This window comes from Rhinopithecus bieti, unplaced genomic scaffold (assembly GCF_001698545.2).
Source record: "Rhinopithecus bieti isolate Rb0 unplaced genomic scaffold, ASM169854v2 scaffold_15834, whole genome shotgun sequence".
Taxonomy (NCBI): Eukaryota; Metazoa; Chordata; class Mammalia; order Primates; family Cercopithecidae; genus Rhinopithecus; species Rhinopithecus bieti.
The window spans coordinates 3577051-3603543 of NW_016808980.1; the positions used below are offsets into that span (position 1 = coordinate 3577051).

Genomic DNA, 26493 nt, shown 5'->3' on the forward strand with positions numbered 1-26493 from the left:
TTTTTTTTTTTTTTTTTTAAACAGAGCTCAGATCCCAAGGTTCTCGAACTCTAAAGAGTATAGGATTCATCAGGGGATTCCAAACACAGACTTTGAATCAGCAGGCCAGCTCCCAGATGTGACAAGGTAATTGAATGGACTTTATGGGGAACAAGAAGACATCTTTTCACTAGGGCCACAAAGTGCATAGAATGCATGTTGGATGCTGTTACTGTGAAGGAAGAGTCACCCAGATAATAAAGCCCGCATTGAGGTAAGCAGAGATGAAAATTAGAGAAAGAATCCTGATGAAATCTTGGAATGGCCAGATCTGGCCCTGGGAGGTAGGCTTATTGCAAAAAATTCCACAATAGGTAAGACAATAAAGGCCCTTTTTTTTGCTAAAATCAGATTAAATTAGATGTTGACACCTGCTGCCAAAACAATCCCAAATAAAACATCTCCTTTAGGCCAAATCCCCTGTACTCCAGAACAATCTCCCTCAGAAACTGGAGTGGCTCATGATGGTATTTCAAACTAAAGTGCCAATGATTGGAAGTGCTTGCTGACTCAACCACTGGAATGTTCTGGAGATGAAATTGATATTTGAAAGCAACTGGAGGGTGACTGACAGTTGGTAGGTACTTAAAAAATATCCTGAGTCTATCTAAATGGTGTATTTTCTTTTTTTACATACTAGAATATATGTACTTGGCCAATCACAAATATGTTCATAATTTGGGAAGTATAATAGGAGACACTTTAAGTAAGAAAAATTCTAATAATTGCTTTTTGCCTGTTTGGTTTATTTTACATGACTGTGAAATGCAAAATTCCAAGATTTTGACTTTTTGCCTGATTTTCCTCTCTCTCCTATCTCCTTTTCTCCTACACTTGCACCATCCATCCTTAGTGGTCAAAAGTACGAGGATCCGCCATTTGGAACTTCATCTTTTAAAGACCAGAAACTCCTCTTCAAGAGAAGGAAGGATGTGCTTTACATGTGGCTTTATCTAAGATAAACAGTGAAGTTCCAAGTTCTCTAGTTTCTTTATTTAAAAATAAATAAATACCTGTGATTTATAGCAAGGGTAGCAATTTAGTGCATAAGGAATTTTTTTGGTCTATTCCTCTCCATCTCCATCTCTCTTAAAGTAACTAATTTTAACAGCTTAGTGCATAACCTTGTAGTCATTTTTCTATAGTATTGTAACCAGACACAAATGCATGCATGTATATGCATGTATGTGACTATGCCTATATACATAAACACACATACACACATCATTTTTTAACATATTCTTGTACACTGTTGCTTTGGGTTATATTTCCAAAGGTATGATTTCTGGGTCAAAGGGTATGTATAATTTTAATTTAAATGAACACAGATGATTACTTTCCAGAAAGTTTACAGAACTTCATATTCTCACCAGTATATTTCTCCAAATCACTGCTATCTCAGAATTTTTTGGCACATGATACTGTGGTAGTTTCATGATTTTTATTCTTTTTTCTCTTTATAAGACTGAGCATCTTCCTCATTTGAGTCCTTAGGACTGTCACTCAGAATCTGCTCTGTGGCCCCATTTTACATGCCTTTCCTGCCTTTCCTGTGTTCTTTCGGAGGTTGCCCCTCGTAATAATGAGGATGAAGATGCAGATGATGTTTATTGAGTGTTGACTACCTGTGCTGAGTCTGCTATACACATACAATGCTGAACAGGTTCTTTACTGAAAGTTTTTCCTTTGATCTTCACAATAACCCTATGAGCTATCTAGTCTTATAAGTCAGCTTTTACAGATTAGGAAACTGAGGCTCAGAAAAAAGTTAGAGGATAGGTGTGATGGCTTACGCCCCTAATCCCGGCACTTTGTGGGGCTAAGGTGGGAGGATCACTTAAGCCCAGGAGTTTGAGGCCAGCCTGGGAAACCTAGTGAGACCCCTCTCTCTAATAATAATGATAATAATAATAGCAATAAAATAAAATAAATTAGCTGAGTATGATGGCGCACACCTGTAGTCTCAGCTACTTGTGAGGCTGAGGTGGGAGAATCACTGGAGCTTGGGAAGTCGAGCCTGCAATGAGCTGTGATCACATCACTGTACTCCATCTTGTCTCAAGAAAAAGGGTGGAGGAGAAGGTTAGAGTAATTTGCCTACATGTGCAGAGGGAGTGAGAAGCAGAACAGGGATGAATCCAAGAGGTCTGGCAACTACAGCATAGATGGCACACAAGCACTGTGCACATTGCCTGCTAGATACCCAAGATGGGATTCATTAAAGTGAGGCCAGGTCTGGATGACAAAAGTCCAAGAACCTCCTGAAATGTTGTGCAGGATGCTGGGAGAGGTTTGATTTATTTTCTTCATTTTCCAATCTAGCAATTTAATCTTACATTTCAGTTTGAAATATTTTAAACATGCATTCCCAATATTTGTGTACTTATTTATAAATTATATACTTGCACTGAAGTATTGATATCTTATGTCCACCAGAAAGCATACATAAGCAGTTATAATTTTAAATGGTGTCTCAGTTTGAGCCACTGTAGCAAAAATACCATGGACTGGATGGTTTAAACGACAAACATATATTTCTCATTGTTCTAGAGGCTGGCAGTCCAAAATCAGGGTGCCAGCATTGTTAGGTTCTGGTGAGGGTCCTCTTCCAGGCTGCAGGTTACTGACTTTCCATTGTATCCTCACATGACAAAAGGGGTCTTTAGTGGGTAACTGGGTCACGAGAGTGGAATCCTCATGAATAGGATCAATCCATCAAAGCAGCTATAAGCCTGCCTTGCCTTAAGGGCTGGGGAATTAGACTACACTTTTTTTTTTCTTTTTTTTTTAAGACAGAGTTTTGCTCTTCTTGCCCAGGCTGGAGTGCAGTGGCATGATCTCAGCTCACTGCAACCTCCGCCTCCCGGGTTCAAGTGATTCTTCTGCCTCAGCCTCCCAAGTAGCTGGGATTACAGGTGCCTGCCACCATGCCTGGCTACTTTTTGTATTTTTAGTAGAGACAGTTTCATCATGTTGGCCAGTCTGGTCTTGAACTCCTGACCTCAGGTGATCCGCCCGCCTCGGCCTCCCAAAGTGCTGGGATTACAGGCGTGAGCCACTGCATCCAGCCAGACTACAATTCTTGATGAGGGAATAGGATTCATGAGGATCCCACTCTCATGACCCGATTGCCCACTAAAGGCCCCACCTCCTAATATTAGGTTGGTGCAAAAGTATTTGTGGTTTTGCCATTAAAACCAATTAGCTGTAGATGAGACTGCAGTCATCTGAAGAATGTGCTAGTTGTGCCATCAGCATTACCATTAAAAGTAATGGCAAAAGCCGAAAGCACCAACCTATTATCACTTTGGGGATTAGAATTTCAATATGTGGATTTTGGGTGGACACAAACATTAGGTCTATTGCAAACTGATAAGATAAAACTGAAATTACTTGTAATCTAATTATTCTATTTGTGAATAGTACCAAAATATCATTGCTCTCACTAAATAAAATTAGTATTAGAAATGAACTGCATGCTTAGTTTTACATGTTTCATGACTTGCGATGGCTTTATAGTATTATTAAAAAATATCTTAAGCCATGGCCGGGCACGGTGGCTCACACCTGTAATCCCAGCACTTTGGGAGGCCGAGGCGGACGAATCACCTGAGGTTGGGAGTTCAAGAACAGCCTGGTCAACATGGTGAAACCCTGTCTCTACTAAAAATACAAAAAATTAGCCAGGGTTGGTAGTGGGTGCCTGTAATCCCAGCTACTTGGAAGCTGAGGCATGAGAATTTCTTGAACCTGGGAGGAGGAGGTTGCAGTGAGCCAAGATGGTGCCATTGCACTCCAGCCTGGGCGACAGAGCAAAACTCCATCTCAAAAAAAATAAAAAATAGGCCAGGCATGGTGGCTCATACCTGTAATTCCAGCACTTTGGGAGGCTGAGGTAGGTGGATCATGAGGTCAGGAGATCAAGACCATCCTGGCTAACATGGTGAAACCCTGTCTCTACTAAAAATACAAAAATTAGCTGGGCCTGGTGGGGAGTGCCTGTAATCCCAGCTACTTGGGATGCTGAGGCAGGAGAATTGCCTGAACCTGTGAGGTGGAGGTTACAGACCCGAGATCGTGCCACTGCACTGCAGCCTGGCAACAGAGTGAGACTCTGTCTCAAAAAAATAAAGAAAGAAAACAAAATAAATAAAAAATATTAAGCCATAGCATATATTTGGGAGGAGGTTTATCGTTTTAGTTATCTAGTAACACGTAACAAATGATCCCCAAATTTAGTGATTTAAACTCACAAGTTTGTTTTGCTCATGATTTCTGGGTCAGGAGTTAGGAAAGGGCTCAGCTGACTGGTTCTCACTTGCAGGTCCTTGTGTAATACAGTCTGATATTGGATGAAGCTGAGGCTACAGTCATTTGAAGGATGTCCAAGTTGTGCCATTGCCATGGCTGGCAGCTTTGGGACCTTCACTGGGGCTGTTGGTCAGAGTGTTCATGTGCCCCTTTCACCACGATGGTCTCAGTGTAGCTGGACTTCTTGAATAGCAGATCTTGCTCCCTCCAGAATAAGCATCTCAGGAGAAACCGGAGGGGAAAGCTGTGTGGCTTTTCCTGACAGCCTTAGAAGTCACGTAGCATTCTCTCTGCCATAATCTATCCATCAAAGCTGTCATAAGCCTGCCTTGGCTCAAGGGCTGGGAATTAGACTATACTTCTCCTCCTTCTTTTTTTTTTTTTTTTTTTTTTTTTTTTTTTTTTTTTTTGACGGAGTCTCACTCTGTCGCCAGGCCAGAGTGCAGTGGTGTGATCTTGGCTCACTGCAACCTCTGACTCCCAGGTTCAAGAAATTCTCCTGCCTCAGCCTCTCAAGTAGCTGGGATTACAGGTGCCTGCCACCACGCCCAGCTAATTTGCTAATTTTTGTATTTTTAGTAGAGATGGGGTTTCACTGTGTTGGCCTGGTGATCTGCCCACCTCAGCCTCCCAAAGTGCTGGGATTCCAGGCATGAGCCACTGCGCCAGGCCTATACTATACTTCTTGATGAGGGAATAGCAAGATCACATTGTAAGCCAGCCTATGGAAGGGGAGAGATGATTGAGGCTATCTCTGAAAAATGTAAGCCTCATCATTACAGATTAAGTTATTTATTAATAGATATTTATGCAGTGCCTCCTATGTGCCAAGCTAAGAATATGAGTAAAAAGCTTGAAAAAACACAAGATCCCTGATGTTCTGGAACCTATATTCTAGTACAGAAAATATCGGATCATGGTTTTAAATGTAAATCTGTAGGTTACATAATCTGCTTGATAACTTCCTTTTCTGTTTGTTTTGACAGATCCGAGTTGCTCATCATCTTTTTTTTTACATCACAATATAACTGATAAAAAGCTCCTATGAGTGGTGGGAGAAGTTACAGCCATTTTCTCTTTGCATGCAGATGCTTGCATTGTTAATATTTCCTTCAATTCAGATTACTTTGTAGGAATCTTTAAGCCACTAGTCCTTTTTTTGTGAGAGCTGCTATAGTTAAGAGGAGGTAATGCAGTCTGTGAATCCACACTACCAGGCATGTGTAAATTGCAAGAAACCTCAGTAGGCTAGAGGCTAGAGGCAGTAAGAACGCCATTGACATCTGCAGAGACAATCTGACTTCCTCTCTTCCTATGTGAATATCCTTTATTTCTTTCTCTTGTCTGATTGCCCTGGCCAGAACTTCCAATACTATGTTAAATTGGAGTGGAGAGAGAGGGCATCCTTGTCTTGTGCTGGTTTTCAAAGGGAATGCTTCCAGCTTTTGCCCATTCGGTGTGATATTGGCTGTGGGTTTTGTCAAAAATAACTCCCATTATTTTGAGATATGTTCTATCAATATTGAGCGTTTTTAGCATGAAGGGGTGTTGAATTTTATTGAAGGTCTTTTCTGCATCTATTGAGATAATCATGTGGTTTCTGTCATTGGTTCTGTTTGGATTACGTTTATTGATTTGCATTCTGCTATAAAGACACATGCACATGTACGTTTATTGCAGCACTATTCACAATAGCAAAGACTTGGAACCAAACCAAATGCCCATCTATGATAGACTGGATAAAGAAAATGTGGTACATATACACCATGGAATATTATGCAGCCATAAAAAGGATGAGTTCATGTCCTTTGCAGGGATGTGGATGAAACTGGAAACCATCATTCTCAGCAAACTAACACAAGAACAGAAAACCAAACACTGCACATTCTCACTCATAAGTGGGAGCTGAACAGTGAGAACACATGAACACAGGAGGGTGACATCACACACCAGGGCCTGCTGGGGGGAGCAGTGGGGGGCTAGGGGAGTATAGCATTAGGAGAAATACCTAATGTAGATGATGGGTTGGTAGGTGCAGCAAACCACCATGGCACGTGTATACCTATGTAACAAACCTGCACGTTCTGCACATGTATCCCAGAACTAAAAGTATAATTAAAAAAAAAAAAAGAATGCCATTGTGTCCCCCATCCCCAGTTCCTCTGAGTTGTGGAATTCTCACCTTCTCTTAGAATTTCTGCAATACCATATGTAACCGACGCAGAGGGAGTGAGGCAAGTGTCAAGCTGCTTATTAAAATATAACACACTTTAATTTCTTTTTTATTTTTAGTTTGAAGTAAGTATAAATAGAAGATCTAATGTCTTTTTTTTGCTTATTTTCCACTTTGGAGGACACTGCTCTAGAAAAAGTCAGAAAACACCCCTCACCAGTTGAAGAAGGTGATGCTTCTGGAAAGGACACAGTCCCCAATAATGAAACAACCCCCACAGCTTGCCTCCATGAGTGCCTTCTCTTGAGTGATGATGCAAAAGGAGCTGAAATGAGTTGCAACTTGCAGGAAGTAGCCTGACATACAACGTTGTTTAAATTAAAGTGAATGCAAAAGAGAAGCTTGTTATAGCGTAAATAGGCGAGGAGAACTTTCTCTGTTTCCAATTGCTTGTCTGCTTTGGTTGGAGACCATATGCTTTGAAGAATCTTACAAATGTTCCTGTCCATATACATATTAGAGTATCTCAGGCTTTTCTCTCTGGAAGCCTTTGTGCCCTTGTCTGAAGGATCTATAAAAGCAATAAGCCATCTAGTAAATGGAGCTGGAATATGGGATGCTCTTGTTCCTTTCCTGCCAGCGGCCACTGGCATTTATTCCAGAGTTGATGCATCAGTGACCAGGGTTATTGCTCCCAGAATCCATGTTAAACCACACAAGCAATGGAAATTTTCTCAGCTATGCTGTGACCTCAGTCTAGGCTTATTTCACTCAAATATGAATAGCAATAAAGATATTAACAGCAATGCTATTATTAATTCTAATAGCTAACAGTACCCAGTGCCTACTCCTTGCCAGGTGCTGTGCTAGGAAGCCACATGGATTTAATTGTTACTCCTCATAGCAACCTTATGAGAAATATACTGTCACTTATTGGACAGCAGAGCAGGAAATTTCTCCAAAGTTTGGAGGAATTAAACAACTTGAACAATAGAGACTGAGCCCAAGGAGTATCCCCATAGTCTGACTCCAGGTTTCCAAGGTTAATTAATGACTTTCTGTCTCTCTAATACATATATCTATATGTTATATAGATATTTATATTGTATATAATAAAATAGGCATTTATATTATATATAATATAAAACTTATATATAAGTTTTGACAAATAAATTTTAACCACTATGGAAAACTTGCAACTCAAGTTTCTCCAGGTTTGGCTGTGTCCCCACCCGAATCTCATCTTGAATTGTAGCTCCCATAATCCCCATATGTAGTGGGAGGGACCCAGTGGGCAGTAATTGAATCATGGGGGTGGGTTTTTTCCCATGCTGTTCTAGTGATATTGAATAAGCCTCATGAGATCTCACGGTTTTATAAAGGGCAGTTCCCCTGCACACGCTGTCTTTCCTGCCATCATGTAAGATGTGACTTTGCGCCTCCTTCGCCTTCTGCCATGACTGTGAGGCCTCCCCAGCCACGTGAGACTGTAAGTCCATTAAACCTCTTTTTCTTTATAAATTACCCAGTCTCTGGTATGTTCTTATAGCAGCATGAGAATGGACTAATACAATACATAAGTATATATTATATATAATATATACATATAAAATATTTTTTGTATAGTATATAAATATTATTATATAGTATAATATAAATGTCATATACTATGTAATATATATTATTATAATTACATAGCACTGTAATATGTTATATATATAATTTATTAGAAGGTCATTTGGGTCAGCTCCACACTGCTTTGTGACCATCTCACATCAATGCCTCATGCCACCGTTGCCAGGTGTTGGTGGCAGAATTCTAAGATGACTTTCACTGACCCTCACCCTTGTGTAATCCCCTTCCCTTAAGTGTGGGAGGAACCTGTGACTGTGACGAGATACCAGGCCCATGGAAAAAGGGATTTTACCATTATAATCATGATGCATAATTAGTTGACATTAGGATAAGCAGATTAGTCTGGGTGCGCCGGGCCTAATCAGGTGAGCCCTTGCAGGAGACCATGCTCTTCCTGTAGAGAGAGAGTCAAAGAATGAGTGTGGTTTGGCATGAGGGAGATTCTCCAATGCTGGCTGTGAAGATGGACGGGGTCACATGGCAAGGAGTGTGGGTGGCCTCTGTGAGTTGTGAGCCAGCAAGAAAATGGGGACTTCAGTCCTACAACTGTAAGGAACTGAATTCTGTTGATAACTTGTATGAGCTTGGAAATGGATCCTTCCCCAGACCCTCCAGATATGAATGCTGTTTAACCGACACCTTGATTTCAGTCTTGTTAGATCCCGAGAAGGGAACCCAGCCATGCCATGCTTGGGCTTCTGATCAACTGAACTGAGAGCTCATGAATGGGAAGAGCTCGTTATGTTAGGCTGCTAAATTGGTGGTAATTTGTTACATGGCAATAGAAAAATAATATACCATGCATTTCCATGTACTTTTTCTGCACTATAGACTCATTTAGGTGCCATGGATGTCTTTTCTTTTCTCCTTTCCTTTCCTTTCCTTTCCTTTCCTTTCCTTTCCTTTCCTTTCCTTTCCTTTCCTTTCCTTTCCTTTCCTTTCCCTTTCTCTCTCTCTCTCTCTCTCTTTCTTTCTTTCTTTCTTTCTCTCTCTCTCTCTTTTCTTTTCTTTTCTTTGGTTTCCTTCTTCTTTCTTCTTTTTGTTCTCATCTGCTTTGCATTGTGCTTACACATAGCAGGTGCTGTAAATGTGAACTAGAGAGGCTGTGTGTCCAGTAAGGAGGACAGACTCTGGAGCCAGATTGCCTGGATTTAATCCTGGCACTGTGTCTTACCAGCTGTGGGACCCTGGGCAAATTACTTAACTGCCATGTATAAAATAGGAATGAGATAATCATGCTTGCTTATAAGGCTGGAGTGAGGATGAGATGACTTGTGTGTAAAGTGCCTAGTACATAGTAAGAACTCAATACCATGTTAGTTACTACTACTGTGTGTTTCATAAATTGGCAAATAAATCTTAACTACTATGGGGAAAAAGCCCTATAAAAAAATTCCCAAATGTCTCTACCTGCTTAAGATAAGTTTATGGATTTTAAAAAGCTTTTCTGGACTACTTGCTATTAAATTACTAAGGTATCTGTACTACAGGGATGTCCTCTGGCACCATGGAGAATTGGGGCCCGATCCTAAATTGTCCCATTCCGTATGATTTCTATTTGAATTCCTTTGGGGAGAGAATCTGTATCTTTGAATGAAACTTTCAAAAGTTCCTGTTCACATATTAGAATATCAGTATCTGCAGGAAAAATTGATTTCTTCTTTGCTGTTGTTAGATGTTCCCTTCTGGGCATGACCATGTACTGCGTTTAGCAGCAGTTGCTTCTAGTTTCCCCACATGTACTGTGGGTTGAAAAACCCACAGTGATCAACCAAGTATATATGTCATGGTCTATTTGCCCCAGCAGGGCCACTTGCCACCCTGTCCTACCCTGCTCTCTGGCTGCAAAGCTGAACTTTAGGGGCTGCATCAACTGGCTCCCTAGCTCACACTGCCTTTCAGCTGGGCAAGCTGGCAAGAAATAAGAGGGAAGAGAGGATGCTGGGATATATGTTTTCTAGACTCACTTTTTCTGGGGTTGCCTTGGCTGGTCGTTTCCTCCATGGTCATCATTCCTCTTCAGGTAGCCTTTTTTCACAGAGCTCTTCCTTGTTCCTCATTCTGGGAACAACACCCTCCTCTTTCCCTTCAGACCTCAGGATGGTAACAGCTCCTTCGAATTTTCTACACCGAACCCCTCTCTAAATAGTGCCTTTACTGAACTGCCTTGGTGGTTCATCCCAGTCTAAATGAGCCATCTGATTTCTGATAGGCCCTTCACTGTTACAGCGAGATCGTTAGATTTTTAAGAAGAGTTCAGAGTCCATAGGTTCTGACTGTAGCTCTTTCATTAGCAAAGTGCTTGAGTTTGACCACATCTATATGGGCTGTTCAAAGGACCATTTCTCTTGCTTTTCACTGGGTTTTCAGGTATACTCTAGATGATGGAAGTTGGCAGAGAAGTGACCTGTGTATAAATGAGATATTTCAGGATGTTTTGCCATCAGGACATCTCACTCCACTGCATCTTATTTTGAAGCAAGCTCAGGTCTGAATCCATTGAAACGGGAGCTGACAAACTGAAGATGTGACTCTTCAGGCAAGACAATTTTTAAAGGTTGTTTGTACATGTCTTTAGATAAACCGAATTGTCTCTTGAATTCCATTTCCTGCAGATTATTTTGGGAAATTCTCAAAATGGATAGTGCATTCAGTTCTGATATGGAACACTTCTGTTTTGCATATTGACATGCATTTTAACAATAAAAAGGTCAGTGATGGGAACAGCACTGCTTGTTGGTATGACAGTCGACATTTACCTGAGCATTTTTGATACACTGCAGTTTAAGATAATTTAGTAGGATAATTGTCATGATTGATTTTTATTTTCTTTCTGGACCCACAGTTCACCCTGTTACTGTTGGGCTGGATAACTTTCAGAAGCTTAAATTTCCTTTTGGTGGAAATTCATTTATTAAGTTCTGGGTGGATGACAAACTTTGATTAAAATCATGAACTCTTTTATGATCCGTTGGTGAAAGCTGGTGAACCCAATTGCTGTTGACTTATTCTTTGACCAACATCTGTTCACTGCATGACATGAGAATGGCAGAAAATGAATGGTTGGGATTTTTCTATGCATAATATTCTTTCTTATAAATCACACATCTTCTGAGGACTCTGGTGGGAACCTGGGGAGAAAGGTGGCATTCAAACACATTGTCATCACAGTCATAACAGTCACATATGTAGCTTTACATAGTAATTCTTTGTCAACCAATGGTAAGATCATACTTTTGGGAAAGAAGAAGAAAAGACAAGTTATATTTAGAATAGTTTACGACTTTCACTGATGAGACGAAAGGGAGGCACTTGAGGAGAAATGCATGACACTTAGATCAAAAGAAAGGAAGAGATGCCCAGAGAGGGCCAGAAAAATATCAGATAAAAGAAAATCCCAGTTCAATTTGAGAAACATTTATTGACCAACTGCTATGTGCCAAATACTCTGTCTGGTGTTATTTCTCACAGAATCAAACAAGATGGATGTCACTTTTGACATTAGCCTGCTTGCATCTCCCAGGAAAAAGGGGACAAAAAACTATCTGTGTTAAGTATTTGCTGATTTTCCAGCCATATATCCATTCCTCTCTCCGATTTTCCTCGATATAATTCTTCCTTGTTCCCAGGCTTTGAGTAACAGAGAGTGCTGACCCTGTGTCTGTTCCCAACCCCAGGTGTGGACATGGGACCAGGCTGAGCCAATTAGCTAGCCACCTGACCCCAAGTATTGCTATAATATTCAATCATACACTTGGCAAAAACCAGGAGAAAAGTTCTTATCTGCTGTACTTGCACTTGATAGGGACTCTAAGTATAAGAGTATGTAAACCCACAATTTCTGGGAGTTACCACATAGAGAAATCTTACTGAACATGAAGCTGAGCACAGTGCAAAGTGGAATTTAGAGACTGACAGATATCAAGCCCTTTGATTGCTATTTGAGCTCCTGGATCCAGCTATGCCTGAAGCTACATTTACCTCCTTGGTATGTCCAATACGTTCTCCTCTTTAACTTAAACCTGTTTGTTTGACTTTTTCTCATATCCTTTTCAAAGACCAACATATTTAATTCTTATTATGCTAGTTGTTATGGGTTGAATTTTGTCCCCCAAAAAGATATGCTGAAGTCCTAACACCCAATAACTTAGAACGTAAATTTATTTGGAAGTAGGATAGTTGTAGATATAATTAGTGAAGGTGAGGTAACTAATTAAGGTAGGCCCTTAATGCCACATGACTGGTGTTCTTATAAGAAGAAAGACCCAGGGATAAGATGACCACGTGAAGTGGAGGCAGAGACTGAAGTTATGTTGCCACAAGCCAAGGAACCCCTGGAGCTACCAAAAGCTACAAGAGGCAAGGAAGGATCCTCCCCTAGAGCCTTCAGAGGAGGCATTACCTGGATGACAACTCAATTTGGGGCCTTTCGCCTCCAGAGCTGTGAGGCAATGTTTCTATTTGTTTTGTTTTGTTTTGTTTTGTTTGTTTGTTTGTTTAGAAGGAGTTTCGCTCTTGTTGCCCAGGCTGGAGTGCAATGGCGCGATCTTGGCTTACTGCAACCTCCACCTCCCAGGTTCAAGCGATTCTCCTGTCTCCTGAGTAGCTGGGATTACAGGCACCTGCTACCATGCCTGGCTACTTTTTGTATTTTTAGTAGAGACGGGTTTCACCATGTTGGCCAGGCTGGTCTTGAACTCTCGACCTCAGGTGATCCGCCAACCTGGGCCTCCTAAAGGGTTGGGATTACACGCATGAGTCACTGCGCCCAGCTGTTTCTGTGGTTTTAAGCCACCCAGTTTGTGGTCCTTTGCAATAGTAGCCCTAAGAAATTAACACATCAGGGCCGGACACGGTGGCTCATGCCTGTAATCCCAGCACTTTGAGAGGCCGAGGCGGGTGGATCACGAGGTCAGAAGATTGAGGCCATCCTGGCTAACACGGTGAAATCCCGTCTCTACTAAAAATACAAAAAATTAGCCAGGCGTGGTGGCGGGCACCTGTAGTCCCAGCTACTCAGGAGGCTGAGGCAGGAGAATGGCGTGAACCCGGGAGGCGGAGCTTGCAGTGAGCAGAGATGGCGCCACTGCACTCCAGCCTGGGCGACAGAGCGAGACTCTGTCTCAAAAAAAAAAAGAAAAGAAAAGAAAAGAAAGAAATGAACACATCAGCAGGGCACGGTGGCTCATGCCTGTAATCCCAACACTTTGGGAGGCTGAGGCAGGCGGATTATGAGGTCAGGAGTTCAAGACCAGTCTGGCCAACATAGTGAAACCCTGTCTCTACTAAAAATACAAAAAAAATTAGCTGGGTGTGGTGCTCTGTGCCTGTAATCCCAGCTACTTGGGAGGCAGAGGTTGCAGTGAGCCGAGATCATGCCATTGCACTCCAGCCCGGGCGACGGTGGGAGACTCTGTCTCAAAAAAAAAAAAAAAAAAAAAACCACACATCAATAAAAATAAAAAGTGATCTGCCATGATGAGGGTATTATGGGAGTTTAGGCAAGAACATGACACAACCTGATGGGAAGATGAAAAATATTTCAGAAAAAGTTTTCAAAAGGAAAATGGCTCTTGCACAGGTACTTGGACGACATATAAACATTAAATGGATGAAAAGGGAGAGAGGAGTGTCTTGAGCAAAGGGGCTTGTGGATATGGAAATGTGTTTGGTGACCTGTGAGGAGGGTGCTGTTTCTCCAGCACGAATGGCTGTGGAGGTTCCCCAAGGTATGACACAGGATGGGCAGGTGTGGGTGGAGTCATAAGGCACTTTACCCTTCACCCATGGAATTTACATTTGAACAGGAGGGCAATGGGGCCCTGTCATAAGGACAGTGGGGCTGTTTCCACCCGGAGTCCTAGCAGGCAGTTCATGGTGGGCATTTTAAAACAAATTTGGAATTTTTGGGTCTAAGAATTTGGACACCCTATCATACAGCGGAGTTTCTCGATCTTGGCAGTATTGACATTTGAGGCTAGGTCATCATCTGTTGTTGAGGGCTGTTCTGGGCATTATGGGGTGTTTAGCAGCATCGCTGGCTTCTACCCACTGGACGCCAGTCACCCTCTCATCTCAGTGTGACAACCGAAAACGTCTCCAGACATTGGCAAATGTCCCCTGGGAGCCACAATTACCTCCGGTGGAGAACCTCTATACTAGATATGAAAGAGATTAGACTCATTCCGCAATCAACAGCTACTGCAAGCCCGTTGGGCACCAGGCACTGTTTTAGGCACTGAGAATAATAAGTGAGCATGAAAGACAAGGCCCTGTCTTCAAAGGATTCAGATTTTCCAGCAGGAATGGCTTCATGTCACATATCCACAGTCTATGGCTGGGCCAGCTGGGTCCCAGATGGCTGTCCAAGCTCTGTGGGAGAGAACAGCCAGAAGACAGAGGTTTCTGCAATCATGACACCTATGTTGCTGTTGAAGATTGTAGTATTGACGCTAGGGGCTTCCATATATTTATCTCCACCTCTTCCTTAGTAGCAAACCTTCATTTTGAACTGGACACAACCCCTGGCATAAAAGTCTGCATTTCCTTGCCTCTCTTGCATTTCTTTGGAACATGTACATTATGACCAAATCTAGCTAAAGAGACAGAAGAGACAGTGCTATGAGGACTTCAGAGAACGCTCCTTAAAGCAGATGAAGATAGTGACACTTTCCACTCCTTTCTCTTTCTGCCTGGAATGTGTATTTGATGCCTGGAGTGCTAGCTGCCACCCTGGATAATTCGGTGCATGGTAGACAGAATAATGGTCTCCCAAAGACTTGCGTGTCCTGATTCTCAAAACCTGTGAGTACCTCACCTTAGATGGCAAAAGGAACATTACAGATGTGATTAAGTCAAGGATCTTGAGAGGGGTGATTATCCAGGTGGGCCCACTGTCATCAGAAGTGTTCTTAGATGAAGGAAGCAAGTGGGTCAAAGACTTTGGAAGCAGAGGTTGGAGTGATGCACTTTGAAGATAGAGGGACAGGCCATGAGTCAAGGAGTGTGGGCAGCCCATAGGAGCTGGAAAAGGCAAGGAATTGATTTTCTCCTCGAGCCCTGAGAAGGACCACAGTCTTGCTAGACATCTTTTTCTTAGCACTGTAAGACTCATTTTGGATTGTGACTTTCAGAATGGTACAATACTAAAGGTATGTTGCTTTAAGCCACTAAATTCGTGATCATTTGTTACAACAGCAATGGGACATGAGTGCAAAGTGATCTTGAGAAGGGACTCTTGTGCTGGGCTGGGGAAGTGGAAAGACAAGGATGTATGTTCCCTGATGACACCACTGGGCAACCATGCTGGCCTTAGATTTGTTACTTTTGGACTTCTTTTATGCATGAAAGAAATATACTTCTATCTTATTTAAAACAGTCTTGTATTTGGTTTAGTGTTGTGTGCCAGCAGTCTGTGTTTCCATAGCTTTTGAATTTGTCTATTTGACATTCATTAATCATAAGGCCAAATTAATGACCAAAGTTGTTTCCATTTCTTCTGTGTTCCGTATTTCATACTCTGAGCCCTCTCCTGTAGCTTACTCTCACACACCAGCCCAATATGTCTCCTACCCTAAATCAACCTGGGGCCAGGAACCAGCCCTGCAACTAGGAACAGCTTTAAGTCCCAGAGCCCACTAGAATTATTTAAACTAGACAGTTCTAAGCTGTTCACCTGTCCTGCCTCAACTTTCCTGCAGAAAACCTGATGAAGGCTGTGCTAGGTGCCTTCCTTCAGATAAAGTTGTGGTCAGGGATCTTTTTATGTGGGTGACCTTTAAGTTGAAACCTCAGTGATGGAGAGAAGCCATTAGGAATAAGGGTGTGGCCAGTTCAAGTGCTTTTAGGCAGGAGGAATAGCTGGGCAAAGGTGTTGAGGTGGGTGGGAGCTTTGTAAATTAGGAGGCCAGGTGGTTGGAACATCAGGAGAGATGGAGAAAGATGAGGTCATATGGTGCCAGATCAAGTGAAGGAATTTGGCCTTTCTTCCAGGTGCTGTGGGAAGCCACTGGAGGGTTTTAAGCGGAAGACATTGGCTCCAATGTGCATTTTAAAGAGATCACTCTAATATTGCTATCTTGAGCATGGGAAAAGCCGACCCACCATATGGCATGGTCCAATTCTGTCATGCCAACTTTCATTAGTCCCTCCTGGGGCCTTAAAAATTATATTATAGCTGACTCCTAACGTTCATGTGAATTATGATCCCGGACACCAAAGTGAGGCTGCTTTTCTTTGTGCATGTGGTTTCTACATCAGATACGGTCTTTCTGTGAGGCAGATAAATATAAGTACTTGAAAGTATTTTATGGATCAATGAAATATTAATGGACCTGGAGGTGCTTTAAGTTTATTTATAAAGCTGGGTCATCTATAGGTCAAATACCATTATAGCAAATGCAATTGTAATGAATATCTTTGATAAATTTGGTTTTTAAGCCTCAACCCATGTCCTGCTTATTTCAAAATTATGAGCTGTAGGCCTGCAATTTCTTACATGCAATTCTGAAATCCAAAAAAAAAAAAAAAAAAAAAAAAACCCACCTGAAGACCAAAGCTGGTTATTTTAAATTTGTTTTATGATTCATTTGATGGCCAAAATTGAACTAAGAGATATGGGATATCCCCACACAGCAAGATGAATAAAGACTATATATACGTGTGTGTATATATATATATACACATGTATATAGTGACTTTAGAGGCTAGGTTGCACTGCAGAAATATTGGGTTTGATTATAGGGATCTGCCTCAGTTTCCTTTGAGATTATGATTTAATATATCTGAACCTATTAACCTAAAATCTAAGTAAAACTTGAATTTTGAAATATATTTGGCCTGAAAATTCCAGATGGGGGATTATAGACCTCCACAACTGTACGTGATCATTTCTTCAGAATCTGCAAAACAGGCATTTGAAACATAATTGATCATATTAGAAGGTAGGTGGAGCCATTTAAAAGACTGTAAATAAATTACAAAAATTGTAGTAAGTGTACATTTGTCTGTCCCATTAATTTAACAAAACATTTTGTTTGTGGGTAGGGATGGGGAATCCTGTAAACTCTGTGAGGTCAAGGATGAGGACGATTTTATCACCGTATCCCTAATACACAACAGAACCTGAAGCACTAACTACTCATAAATATGTGCAGAATGTAATGATTAACTCGGCTGAGGAACCTGGGGATCAGATGATGCGTGACTCGTCCAAGTGCTGGGGTTGGTGGACTGGAACTCAGGTCTTCTGACACCTTTTTTGTTTTTTCTCCTTATGCTGTCATTGCTGTGCTAAAATGGAAAAAACAATTGAAGGCCTGTCTGAGGTAATCAAAAACATTGGAACACAAAGGAGGAAGAGGAAGGCAAGTGGCCTTTGTTGCCATCAGACAAAGCTAACCAGTCTGTATGAATAGCCAAGGGCCCTGTTTCTAGATAAAAGAAAACCCTCTAATGAGTTCGAATCCAAGAGCATCGCTGGCAGTGAGAGATTGTAAAAGCGAAATATTCACTTTGAAAAATGAAACCTATTAAATTCAGGGCATTGTAATTTCCCATTGTGAGACTGTGGTACCGGCGATTAAATTCTATTGTGTGTCTACAGCCCTTGTTACCAACGATGTTTCGTATTATTAACTGAGATTCTAAGAATATCAGCTCTCCATAGCTGGAGTGCTGTTCAGTTCCTCATGTGAAACAATTTGCATAGATCTCAGACTCACCCTTGATATGCCTCTTTCCCTCCTTATTCCGTATGTGCCATTTAGAAGCCAGTCCTGTAGACTCCATCTCCAAATATATTCTGTATATGTTCATTTCTCTGCCCACATGGTTCACATCTGGGCAACTCTGGCAGCTTCTATTCTTTAAAAAATATAACTTCAACCTTTATTTTAGATTCATGTGCAGGGGTACACATGCAGTTTTGTTGCATGGGTTTGTTACATGGTTGTGGATATTCACATCAGCTTTACTAGATAGTGCTAAGCTGATCTCCAAAGTAGTTCTACCAATTTACACTCCTCCTGGCAGTATATCATAATTTTCCTGTGTTACATGAGAATTTTCCTCTGTTACATCCTTGCCTATTGATAGTATTTAGACTTTTAAAAATTATTGCTCATGTGTAGGATATAAAATGGTTTTTCATTTCAATTTTGCATTTCTCCAATTACAATAAAATTAAGCCATCTTTTAAAATAATTTCAACTTTTATTTTAGATTCAGGGGGTACATGGAGTAGTTTGTTATGTGGGTATATTGCATGACGCTGAGGTTTGGGGTACCATTGATTCCATCACCCAGATACTGAGCATAGTACCTGATTTTTAATTTTTCAGCTCTTGCCCCCATCTCTCCCTCACACCTCTAGTAGTTCCTGGTGTCTATTGTTGCCATCGTCGTGTTCGTAAGTACCCAGGGTTTAGTTCCCACTTACAAGTAAGAACATGCAATATTTGTTTTTCTGTCCCTGCATTAATTCATGCAGGATAATGGCCTCCACTTGCTTCCATGTTGCTGCAAAAAAATGATTTTGTTCTTTTTTATGGCTGCATAGTATGGTCTATATGTACCGCCTTTTCTTTATTCAATCCACCATTGATGGGCACCTGGGTTGATTCTATGTCTTTGTTTTTGTGAATAGTGCTGTGATAAACATCTGACTTTTGGGTAGAATGATTTACTTTTTAAAAAAATATATAGACCCTAGCAGCTTCTGTACTGATCTATTTTCTATCTGTCCTGTATATGGCGGGCAAACTGCTTTCTAAAAAGATGGAAATTGTCCTAAGTTGTGTTCCTCAGAAGCAGATCTTGAAAGAAGGATCTGTGTGGAAGTAATTTATTAGGAAGTATCTACTGAAAATACCAGAATGGAAATGAGGAAATAAAGCCAGGAGAAGAAGGAGGCCAAGCGAGTATGCAGTATCTACAAGTTCTAGGGAAGGTAACTTGGGTTCTAGCCCTCTATCCCACGGGGAACTTCCGAGTGTAAGCCATCATCAAATTGTCCCAATTAGGAGTAAGGGATATTTATATTTCTTGAACCTGCCGGTCATTTGTAAGGGCTGCAGCCAGAGGTCATCAATTTCCACATAACCCAGGCTCTGAGTGTGCAGGAAGAAGACTATTCTCATAATAGCCCCAGAAAATAAGCACAATGATCACTTTCATTCCTTTCATTCGACTGACAAGGAAATCACATTTTTGCAGTAACAGAGATGCAGGAGTGGTAGAGACAGAATGTGACCCCCGGATGTTTTAGAATCTGTCTTCTTAACCATGGCTTCAGATTATGCTACAGTTATCTCACAATCACTAAGGGTGGGCAGCCACAGAAGTGCCAGAGAACATATACAAAATGACTGGTTTATGATCTTCTAAAGTGTCGGGTTATGAAAGTCAAGGAAAGACCAAGGTAGTGTTCCAGATTGAAGAGGATAGAAGCAAGCAGTTGATTTTGAACTTGCTCCTTTGACTACAAAGGACAATTCTAGGACAATCAGAGAAACATGAGTGGGACAATAGGAATATATCCTGTGATTCATGTTAGTTTCCTGATTTTGATGGTTGCTTGTGTAAAAGAATGTGCTTATTTATAGAAAATACACACTAAGGTGTTTGGACATCAGGTTAGCAACTTACTCTTACAGTGCGGGGGGAAAATGTTTATTTTTCTATACCTGAAACTTTTCTGCAATTTTAAGATGACTTCAGAATTTAAAAAAATATTTAAAAATCCTCAAGCAACACTTACGGAAATATAATTATCTTAATTATAACTCTTAGCTTTGAGTTTCAAAATAGAGATGTAGTAAGAAGATAGTTTTATAAGCCTTGGATGAGTTTTATAAGCCAGTGCAAGAAAGTACTATTATTCTGAGTATTCTCCAAACTGGGTTTTTACATCCCACAATCAAGGCTGGGTAGGCGGACCACAGAAGGAAACTTAGAGTGGCAAAGGTGAGGTTATGTATTAAAATAAATTTCTGATCACATAAAAAGGGAAAAGTTTTTTTATATACTGAAAAAGAGTATGTTGATAAATAGCTTTTTTTCTTCTCTTTTATTATACTTTAAGTTCTAGGGTACATGTGCACAAGGTGCAGGAAAAGTTTTTAGAGGCCAGAAGGAGGAGCCCAGAAATGTGGTAAGGAGAGAGGAGGCAGGAAATTCTCAGAGGAGCATCCTAGTGATTCTAGGTTTCAGGTCATCTTGAATTTAACTCTGGAACACAATTTTTAGTCTGAAGACTGAGGCAAACGAGGCCTCATAGAGAAGCATCATGTTAGTTACAAGGACACCTCTTACATAGTTTCAAATAAGAGAGTGATGGCCGGGCATGGTGGCTCACGCCTGTAATCCCAGCACTTTGGGAGGCTGAGGTGGGTGGATCATGAGGTCAGGACATCGAGACCATCCTGGCTAACACAGTGAAACCCCATCTCTACTGAAAACACAAAAAATTAGCCGGGTGTGGTGGCTCATGCCTGTAGTCCCAGCTACTCGGGAGGCTGAGGTAGGAAAAAGGAGAGTAACATTGGCTGGCCTGGGCAGCATCACAGGACCGCACATACCCCGACGTGGTGTGGAAACAAGCAGCCATTTGTACTCATGGGGATATGGAAATGTTGTATGAACTCTTTGCCTGGAAGAAGACTGGGTTCAGGTAGAGGAAGTTTAGGACTTGGACTTCATGCCCAGAAGCAATGGTGAGATCCAGGTTCATTAACACCAGAGGCCAACACAGAACCCAAAGGACTGGTGGGTCTCAATTGCATCTTGGTGAACACCAACCTTGAATGCCCATTGAGCAAGGAGGCCACACTTTGTAACAGTAATTGCAGTAAGTGTGGAGGGCAATGCCGGAAGACCATGAACAGAAGGAACCGTCATGAAAGGGGAGCTCACAGGCCAGAAGTACCTTCCTGGCACCATGAGGAATCGACCTTTCCCTGATACCCAGGTGCATTATGGGAAGTAGACAAGAACCCTGAAATTAGGGAGAAACTCTGAAAGGTTGAAAAATTACTCCAAAGAAAATTTAGCAAGATGAGTACTAATGCCCTTAATGGATAAATGAAGAGATTTTGGCTGTCTGTGTGAATCAAGCTTGAGAACAAAGGGATTTATGCTAGAGAAAATGATTCAGCTCTCCCCCTCCCTTTTCTTTTATACGCTGCAGTCAGAGTTATAAATGTTAACCTTTTTTAAAAATGAATTATTGATATGTGTTATAACATGGGTGATACCTGAAAACATTGTGCTAAGTGAAAAAAGTCACAAAAGACCCCATATTTTATTATTTCATTTATTTGTTTGTTATTAATTTTTTTATTTCCATAGGTTACTGGGGAACGTGTGGTGTTTGGTTATATGAGTAAGTCCTTTAGTGGTGATTTGTGAGATTTTGGTGCACGCATCACCCGAGCAGTATATGCTGCACTCAATTTGTGGTCTTTTATCCCTCACCTTCTTCCCACCCTTTCCCCCTGAGTCTCCAAAGTCCATTGTGCTATTCTTATGCCTTTGCATCTTTATAGCTTAGCTGCTACGTATGAGTGAGAATATACGATGTTTGGTTTTCCATTCCTGAGTTATTTCACTTAGAATAGTAGTCTTCAATCTCATCCAGGTCTCTGCAAATGCCATTAATTAATTCCTTTTTATGGCTGAGTAGTATTCTATCGTATATGTATACACCACAGTTTCTTTATCCACTCGTTGATTGATGGGCATTTGGATTGGTTCCACATTTTTGCAATTGTGAATTGTGCTGCTATAAACATGCATGTGCAAGTATCTTTTTCGTGTAATGACTTCTTTTCTGCTGGGTAGATACCCACTAGTGGGATTGTTGGATCAAATGGTAGTTCTACTTTTCATTCTTTAAGGAATCTCATATTAACTAGAAATGATGAAGATGATAAAAGTTACTAAGTGGCATGAGGGTGAGGTTAAGGACACCCTTTGATGACATGTTCAGAGAAGGTTCTTCCAGGAGAACTGAGACCTAGCCAAAGAGAAGAAACCAGTGATGAATAAAGTTGGGAGAAAAATGTGCCAGGAAGAAGAAACAGCCCAGGCAAAGGCCTTGAAATATTATTGAGTTTGGCATGTTCTGAGTCACGAAAGAACAGTGGGGCTGGAGCTCAGGAAGTTAGAAATAGAGTGACCAAGGATGGGGAAGGAGAGTGGACAAGGACAGGTTATATAGGGCCTGGTAGGTAATTATATGGAGGTCTGGATTTTATACTAAGGGCAATGACACCATGAAAGAGTTTTAAGGACTTGATTTGTGTTTCTAAGTGATTGTAATGCCCTGTTCAATAGAAAATAGGAAGAAAGAGACCAGGGAAAAGGCTACTGCAGTGCATAACCCGAGATGGAGTTCAGTAAATGGATTCAGAATATAATTTGGAGTTAAAATTGCCACAACTTGCTGATGGATTGGCTATGAGAAAGAGGATTGACTATGAGAAGAGAAAGTAATGGTAATTCCTAAGGTTTTGGTTTGAATAAATCAGTGGTTGGAGTTGGGGGTGATAGAGCCTTTGACTAAAATGGAAAGACTGGGGCAGAAAAGTCTTGGGTGGGGTGGGAGTTGCTAACTCCTTTGCTAATGCATGGCTACTGTCTGATCTCTCAGTACTAAAGAATCTGGATCTGCCAAACAGTAAGCTGTCCTTCACACATCAAGGGTGATGACAATGCTTGCAATATAGTTGATATAAAACTATGTTCAAGTCTGTGTGTTTCCTCTATTAGATTTTTACTTAGTTGATAATGTATTAATGACACTGTTTACATTTGCATTTGGATGCCTTGCTATAATTAAAGTAACTCTTGAATTTATCAACTGAGCCCTAAATTAAAGACCCATGAAAGGCTCTACATGATGGAATAAATTTTCATATTCAGTTGTCTTAGATATGGACAACCATATACATTTTTCTGACACATGTAATGTTTGACATCAGTCAAAAAGAGTACAACAGAAATATTTCATGTTTAAAGCAGAGCTGGGGGAAAAGAAGGCTAAAACATTCCATATTGCATAAAAGAAAGAGTTAGATTGTCACCAAAGTGAAAGGAAATCAATGGGACGACTTTGGAGACCCATTTCAATCTGTTGTTGACATTGTTTTCTGGTAGTAATTTTCTCAAAATGTTAACAGTATTGAGTTTGCCTATTGATTCTATTATTTTTGACCTTGCATTAGTGTGGGCTAATCTTACATGCCATAAAAATGTTTTTTCACAGCTGAAATTTTTGCATGACTCTGGAGGAAACCTCCAATCCGGTCAGACGCCCTGCTCAGGATTTCGACGAGTGTATAGGCAGCAATAATGAGCTATGTTGACTTCCAATACACTTTCATGTTGTTTACATTTTATTAAATGGTTTAAGCAGGGTCATCATATAAATGATCAACATATTGACTAAAACACTCAAGCCTTGAAGAATTGAAGGCTGCAGACAGCCAACCAGATTGGTCAGCTTGAATTTGAGTCAATAGCATAAATATATATTTGGCTACCGAGTCAAAGCCAACTTTATATTCATTATTCTGAAAACCCTGCTAAATAAACAGCTCCAAAATGTCCCACTGGAAGATGCCCATTCTACTGACTCAGTAACCCTGTCTAGCTATGTCCTCTCCAGAACCAAATAATCCAAGCTGAGTGAATTCAGCAAAACTGGGGGCAGTTGATGAAGACTAAGTGAATGGAAAACCAAAAACTCTTGAATGATTTTCCTGGGAAACAAATAGATTTATTATTGGCTCTACGTAGAAGAAATTTGGCAGCTATATTTTCAAGGGTTTATGAAATACAGTCACAACACACCATTAGCATCCTATCTATTTCCCAACCTAACACTCCCTTATATCTCCATCGTAGGTCAAATCACCGTACACCACACTACCCACCCCACCCCTTGCCTTTGAGGCCGTAGTTACTCAGTCTGCAAGCAAAGAAATTTCAGAGTTTACTGGCACAATGCTAATGGGTTTGCCCACAAATACTTAGAAGAGTATTGCTAGAGGAGTTAATCTGCCTCTTAATGATTTAATTATATGCTACAGCTTTGCTATACAAGAATAACAGTGTTCCTTGCTTTCTTGCTGCTGGGTCTGCTGATTTTGGAGACTTTTGGAAAAGAATGGAATTTACTCTCCTTTAGTGAGAGGGGAATTGAGTTACTGGGAAAGAGAGAAGCATTTCTCCCATGCCACAAATAACTATGCCAGTTCATCTATAACGGAAAGAGGGGGATATGTCAGGATGACAGTGATAAGCATTATAAAATGCACTATGATTTTTATTTGCATTGTATTGATTGATCCCATGAAGTAATATTGGTTCTAATTTTCCTATAAGGTTGAGTGAGGTCACTTGGATTGCTTAACACAGAGATAGAAAGTGGATGAGCTAAGGGTCCAATAGAGGTCTTTTGACTCCAAAACTCAACTTCTGTTTTTCCCTACCTGAGCCTACCTTTCCGTGGCTTAAAAGACTTGAGTTCCCTGGGCCCTCTGAATGGGAATGATTATGATTTTAGGATCAGGGTGGCTCTGTAGACCACACTGTGTACTTCATTTTGTACTGCGGGTTGGGTTCTTTGGAGGCAAAATTGGGAGTTTAAGGTATTTATTGGGATTAACACCTATAAAAAGAAGGGGAGAAAGCAAGATTGGGCAGAGGCAGATGTTGAACTGACATGAAACTCTGATCCCTGCCAACCCTTTAGGGAGCTCTGGGGCTGGTATTGCCCATCAGAGTGTCCTGCCTTGGACAGAAATGACTGGGCCTTTATGCCCCTGCCGTGCTCTATCACTATGGGAGCTGCTCTGACAGCATGACATGGGTTCAGTTGGCACTTTCCAGCTGTGGCAGTCCCTGCATTCAAGAACAGATAGCAAGGGGGGATACAGTCTGCTGACCCACACCCCTCAGCTAGATGGTAAGGCCTTTCCTGAAGGGAGGTCTGAGCTGAGCAGCTCATCTCTCTGTCTACAGCCCACTGTTTCCAGGTATCTATAGGAACACTAATCACTCAAGAGGGACACAGAAGGGAGAGTGAAAAGATTACAGGGTGCAGAATCAGGATGTCTGAGTCTGTATTCCAAATCAACCTCTTCCCAGCTAGGGCTTTATGGTAAGATACTTGAACTTTGAGATCAATCCAACCTGTAAACTGGAGATAATGGAACATTTTATTGATATATGATGAGGACTAGGAATAATTTCTTTAAAGTAATTTCAGTCAATAAGGGCTATTTTTATGAACCTCTGAAGAAAGAGGTCATATACTGGGTCACTCATCAGTCTTCCTAACACCCACCTGTTTATGCATCTACCCCTGGTTATAAGCATTTTCTTTCTGCTCAGTGCATACCAAAGCACCATGAGAATCCATGCACCTACAGCTGGATTTTCTTCTAGGCTCATCCCTGTAAGATCTTATCCCAGGGGGCTGGGAATGAAGGAGGGCCCTCCCCTGAACTTGGAGTCCTACACATGGTTGAATCACCAATGTAAGAGTCTCCCTCAGGAACTCAATGCAGAGGCTAGTTCACCTAACCAAGGTTTCCCTTCTTTGCTCTGGTCTGCAAAGGAAGCCAAGCTCAAAGGCCACTGGATAGAGCTTGGGGCCAGTGGCGTCTGTGTGCACTGCCTGGCACTCTCAGGATTCAGGTGAGGGCAGAAGGAGACCCAGGAATATTTACGGAGTGCTTATTACTTGCTGATCACGGAGTCATGCCTTTGCATGCATTTCTCATTTCATCTTCACAACAATCTTTTCATGAAGGTATTAGCCCTGGCTGCATTTTAGTGAGAAGCAGAGGCTCACAAAAGATGAGGGAACTTCCCAAGCCCCTATAGCTAGTGAGTGTTGGAGCTCAGAATTGGGCTAGGGCAGTCTGACACACGGCTCTGAGTGTGAGACAGATGGGGAATGTGAAGAGAGTTTAGCACATTCACTTCACAGGAGACTGTGAGGTTTTCCAGTCACAGTGTTGGTCTCAGTGCAGTAGAACATGGGTCTCTTTTCCTCATTTTCTTTAGTAAGGGTAGATTCATCTCCAACTCTCATTTTTCTATTAATTCTATTACTCCTAGATTTAATTGCATTTTCCTGAAAATTAGATTCTTCAACAACTGTACTGTAGTTGCACACGTTTCATATACATATGAGAAATAAAGTTTATGATGATTATGGAATCTTAGCAGCAATTATTCCCCATTCATTGGGCTTTTCCCTCTGATGACTGTCAGTTTGTATATCCTCCCTGTTTTCTTGCCTGATATCTAGCAGAATAATTAAT

At 41.2% G+C, this 26493-nt stretch overlaps 1 long non-coding RNA gene across 1 annotated transcript in view; it reads left to right on the top strand.

The window, feature by feature from the left end:
* The window catches only part of LOC108539441 (uncharacterized), a 32131-nt gene that overhangs the window by 920 nt on the left and 4718 nt on the right, over nt 1–26493 (top strand). Inside the window, exon 2 of the long non-coding RNA XR_001888351.1 lies at nt 117–253. This is a non-coding gene — a long non-coding RNA (uncharacterized LOC108539441). The remainder of the gene's footprint in view (nt 1–116; nt 254–26493) is intronic.